Here is a 6,000-nt window from a genome sequence, read left to right as displayed (position 1 = left end):
AAGTCTGAAATTGCTTGTGCAGTAATTCTGCAGCCAGACCCTTCTCAAAAATAATAAAAACAAAACATTATGCTACATATTTTTTTGGATTACATTGTCATTGTGTTTACTACAGCCATACAGCTCCGTTGAATCTAATGCTAAGCTCATCAAATGTGAATGTTTAAGTATTCGCACAAGTAAATCACATGTAAAGTCAATGCAAAATAGCTGAATATGAGCAAAATTCCACCATGTGGTGTGGATGACATTGAATGAACAATGCATTTGCTGCAGAAGCATTTGCCAGAGCAATAGCCTGTTAATTCTGTGTGGGAAACCCTGATAAAGAAGGGACTATGCCAAAGGAGAGTGAGTGAGTAATGTAATGAAATGTAATGTAGATATTTACATAGCGCATTTATTGTGTGTGGCCATACATCCCAAGTGCTTTAACAAATCATGAGGGGGGGTCTCTCCACCACCACCAGTGTGCAGCATCCACTTGGATGATGCGATGGCAGCCAAAGGACAATAGCACCAGTGCGCTCACCACACAGTAGGTATTGGTGGAGTGGAGAGACAGTGATAGAGCCAATACAGTGAATAGGGATGATTAGGAGGCCATGTTGATAAGGGCCAATGGTGGGAATTTGGCCAGGACAGAGCTAACACACAAACTCTTTATGAGAAGTGCTATGGGATGGGTGAGTCAAGACCGCATTTTAAAGTTTCATCCGAAAGACGCCGCCCTCTGACAGTACATTGTCCCCCTCACTATACTGTGGCGTTAGGACTCACACAGACCACAGGTTGAGCGCCCCCTGCTGGCCTCACTAACACTACTTTCAACAGCAACCTGTTGAACCACCCATGTGGTTTCCCATTCAGGTACTGACCTGGCTCAGTCCTGCTTAGCTTCAGTGAGTAACATGTTTTGGGCTGCAGGCATTAGGCATAAGGGAGTGTATTTGATTTCTTTTCTGGTCTTTAAAGATATTGGGACTGTTGCTTTATGAAGGATGAGAGAACTCTCAAATGTTTTTAAAATATTTTAATTTGTATTCCAAAGAAGAAATGAATGTCTCAGACAGTGAATTTGAATGACATTAGGGTGAGTACTTATAAACAGGCATTTTAAATTGCTGACAGGGTCCCCCTCACAACGTTGTGTTTAGGGCCCCTAGAAATGACATTTCCAAATTCCTTACAAGAAATACTTTGGATTTTTAACAGATCCACCTCTTTGATAGATGATTATCGCAAATATCTAATCAGCTAGTCACATGGCAGAAATTAGCTTAGAAAACTAAGATTGGGATCATTAAAATTTGACATTAGAAGACTGGGAAAACCTAGTATAAGGATTTTTATTTTTTTGCTGGGACGTTCATATGTCAGTCTACCAACATATTTATTTTTGTTGAGCATGTCTATCTCTTCATGACCACAGTGAACCCAAATTGCCATGTTACAAAAGCTCCAATCATCTTTTTCAATTCTCAGTTCACTAAACTCAAACGGCCTCGACAGTCACCAAAACTCAATCCATTAGAGCTCCTTTGAGATGTGCTGGAATGAGAGGTTCACATAATAGATGTGCAGTCAATAAACCTGCATTAAATGTGATGCTCTCAAGCCAATATCATCCAAAACCTCTGAGGAATATTTCCATCATCTTGTTGAATCAATGGCATGAATAATTAAGGCCGTTGTGAAGGCAATACAGGGTCCAAATCGGCTCTTGCAATGTGTACCTTATAAAGTGGCTGATAAGTGTGTAATGACCACACAGCTTTTCAGGACCTCAGTTTAACATCTCGTTTATCACACCTTTCACTATGGAGACCAAGCGCCCCCTTCTGGTGTTACCAAGAGCTTTTCCAGCATCAGTATTTAGGCATTGTTTACACCTGATTGGTCCAGATACAATGCAGTTGGTAAATGCTTAACAAACAGAAATCAAACCTGCCAATTAAACACAGAGATTAAAGAAGACTTTAGAGGGAAAGTTCATCCAATATTTCTCATCCAAATGTTTACTCATTCTTTACTTATTCCAAACCTCTTCTAGTCTGTTTTTTGTTGAACAATAAAGAATATATTTTCAAGTAAGATTGAAACCTCTAACCATTTACTTCCATATATTTATTTTTTCCTACTGTAAATGTCAGTAGTTTCAGAACCACTTCTGGGTTTGGAACCTCTTTGAAAGTGAGGGAGAGTGAATAGTGAGTAAATGTTCGTTTTTGGGTAAGCTATCCCTTTAAGTTTAGCTGGTCGTATGTGTGTTTTGAGAAGCTGCACATAGATATACAATGTCTTCCTTTTTTTTTGGCTACTTAAAGAATACTCTTAACAGAATGTTTGAAACTTTTTGTATTTTTCCTGTTTTCTTAAAGCCACTTTTATTCTATGAACATTTTGCTATAAATCTCACCTTTGTTCTTTGGTCTTCCCTGTTATGATAAATGACTAAGTTTGTGTTGCCTCATATTTATAACCCTGCAACAAATGTCATGCTTGAACAATTTCCTGTGCCTAGTCTCTCAAATACTTAAAACAATTCAAAATATCAATTAGAAAAGACTTTAAAGATATTTAGCTTAAAATAATTCATATGGGTGCCGATATTGTAGATTTGGGATTGGTTTTGCTCAGTAAGAGGAGAGTTTTTACCATATTAAACAAGGCGTCATGGTGGCACAGTGGGTAGCATGATCGTTTCACAGTAAGCTGGTTCGAGCCTTGGCTGGGTCAGTCAGCATTTCTGTGTGGAGTTTTCATGTTCCCCCCGTGTTTGTGTGGGTTCTCTCCAGGTTCTCCGATTTCCCTCACAGTCCAAAGACATGCGGTACAGGTGAATTGGGTAAGCTAAAATTGTCCGTATGTGTGTGAATAAATGTGTAAGGATGTTTCCCAGTGACGGGTTGCAGCTAGATGGGCATCTGCTGCATAAAATATATGCTGGATAAGTTGACAGTTCATTCCGCTGTGGCGACCCCTGATAATAAAGGGACTATGCTAAAAAGAAAATAAAGGTATGAATGAATATTAAACAATAAAGACATTTTTGCACAACCTTTTTGACTCATATTTACCAAGGGTTCCAATATTACTCAGAGAACAATTACTTAACGGACTTGTAATAAACAATAATGAATATTTTTAACAAATAAATACATTTGTTTTTATTTTACTTTAACATTTCAGTAACTTACTATGAATTTGTTACAAATACATATTTTTTTTACAATTCAATGCTCTATGTATTATCTTGAACAATATTAACAAAAAATATTAGATTAGTGCCTTTCTGTGGAACTTTTAAGTAGAACTTACTTCAAATTTGTAATTCAATTTACATTTCATTAACATCACAAAGCAACTTAGACGTGAGATTCCTATGAAAATAATTTTGTGAAGTACCAGGCAGTTCTAGATATTCAAATGCGAATAGTTGCATGGAGAATGACTTACTTATACTGGTCCTCACTATTCATCCTAAATGTTAATGTCAGGTTTAAACATGTGTCTGACCTGACCAAGTAGACTGGTAGCTGAAGATCTGGGTACTCTTGGCGCTTTGAAGGGTCAAGGACAGCTTAAAATGCTATATGATTGACAGGTTAACCAACCAATCATGTTTAATTTTGTGCCACATCATGCTTAGGGGTGTGGAAATGTCCACATAATAAGCAGTTATTCATTTACAAATATCTTACAACGGAGCATCAATAATTGAAAAGATGTGTCACCAAAACACATTTAGTCCTTATTTTTGTCCAAACTTACTTTCATTCAGACTTGTTAAGATCGCTGAACATTCGACTCCCTGAAATCTTGTATATTTAAACCAAAGTAAAATTTCAAATCTGCTGAAGTGTTTCCAAAAAAGTGTCATATGCATCAGATGTTTAGCCACAAATGTGTTACATTTGAGGCAGAGACCACATATTTTCACATTTTAGACAAATAACCCAACATTTGAAGAACAGACCAATTTACTTACCTAATGAAAAAGTCAGATGATAGACAAATCTTTGTTGTGAGGTTGAAAGAGGCAGCAAAAACGCTAGTAAAATAGCTGAAAACAAGTGATTTATAAATCCTTAAATGGTCTGGCACCTCCTTATTTATCAGATCTCCTACACCAATAAAGACCCAGTAGGTCATTAAGGTCATCAGATTAGTATTTTCTGTCTGTGTCAAGGACCCAATGTAAGCGAAAAGGAGATCAAGCTTTCACTGTTATCGCTCCAAACTGCTGAAATAAGCTACCTCCTCATATTAGACACACTCCTACTTTACTTGTTTTTAAAAACCTTGAGAAATTGCATCTTCATTCTTTAACATTTGAGCCTTTTGAATGTTGAGGGGTTTGTTTTTATGTTTTTGTTGTTATTTATGTGCTGTGTGATTTGTTATTTTAATTAGTTTTAATTGTGTTCAGCACAACACAAATGATTGTGTTTGTAAAAATGTGCTATAAAAATATACTACAACTGCTACTGCTACTGCCACTACTACCACCACTACCAAATAAGTTTTGTTAAGATCTATTTTTGTGTATGCTGTATTTAATAAAAGGAAAGGTAAGGTAACCTCTCTGATATGACATAAATAGTCACTTTTCTGTTCATACTCAGCAGGCACAGAACATCAACTTGACATCAAATTGACGTTGTACCCCAATGTTGTGGGGAAGTTACATTTTGTTCGCAAATGAAAATCTGGTTTACATCAGAACCCAACTTCGGGCTGACGTCAATGTCCAACGTAAAATCAACCAAATATCAACGTTACCCCTATGACATCAATCAGACGTTGGATTTTGGTTGCCATACCTGACGAATAAATGTCAGTATTTGACGTCACTATGATGTTGGTTTTAGATGTTGGCTTGACGTTGGATTTTGGTCACTTTCCAACACAACTTAAAATCAACCAAATATCAGCGTCATTTGATGTTGAATAATGTTGTCCTTAGACGCTGGCTAGACATTGAATTTTAGTCATCTCACATCACAGCCTAAATCTAACCTAATATTAACGTCTTATGATGTTATCTGCCTGCTGGGCAACCGAAAATTATTAAACTCAAGCAAAATTATTTTCGCAAATTTTATGGAACTTCAAAAATGCAAAGGCTTCTGTATGTTGATATGTACAGCACTGGACCTCTGCAGTTTTTTTCTCAGTTTTTTTCCAATTAACCACAAATTTTCACTTTTAGCTTGAAGGCAACCCTGCAGGGTAGAAGTTGCTGGCTAATTTCAGTCAGGCCTTTACACGAATGTCTTGAAAAACTCCACACATACTGTAATGCTGTTATAGTGGTCTCCATGACCAAAAGATCCTCAAAGGAAGAAAACACGGCCATCGAAACAGATGAGAAGAAGGACAAAAGACACTGCTGTGAAAGATTTCCCATCATTCCCCTCCCAACAGCTTAGACTCACTGAGTGTAAATATAGAGGGAGAACTGAAAGCTCGATTTGAACGCTATCCAATACTTTAAGCCAACGAGCCAATGACAAGTGGTTATGCAACATTTCATGTTGCGGATGGATTGTTTGGAAGGGCTCTTTCATCTCAAACACTAACATTAAGCTCCATTATAATCCCAAGCGGTTTGGAGAAGGCAACATGTTGGTTTTGGTTGGTTTTGTTGTGGCAGTGGCGTGTAGAGGAGCGGGTGTGATTGAGGCCCACAGAACCCAGAGCTCATAATCCAGAGCCGCTGTGTGGCACTCAGGGGCCACTGAACCAATTACATGCTGCATTAAAAAAGAAGGATAACTGCCTCTTTGGCAGCAATTTCATACGGGATCTGCCCTGGAAGCAGCAAATCAGAGGAAATGTAAAAACTGATTAACAGAGCCTTGAAGACTACAGAGGATCCTAGCCACTAATTTGTGCATTTGCTTTTTACAGCTGTTAAATGTGTTCTGTAAGCAGAGGCTCGAGTGAAATCCAAGCTGATGATTCTGGTTGTTTTTTTATTTTTTTTATTTGTAT

The sequence above is a fragment of the Danio rerio genome, chromosome 21 (assembly GCF_052040795.2).
Source record: "Danio rerio strain M-AB ecotype USA chromosome 21, GRCz13ab, whole genome shotgun sequence".
Taxonomy (NCBI): Eukaryota; Metazoa; Chordata; class Actinopteri; order Cypriniformes; family Danionidae; genus Danio; species Danio rerio.
The sequence above is the reverse complement of the archived record's forward strand: the minus strand, read 5'-3'. Positions refer to the sequence as shown.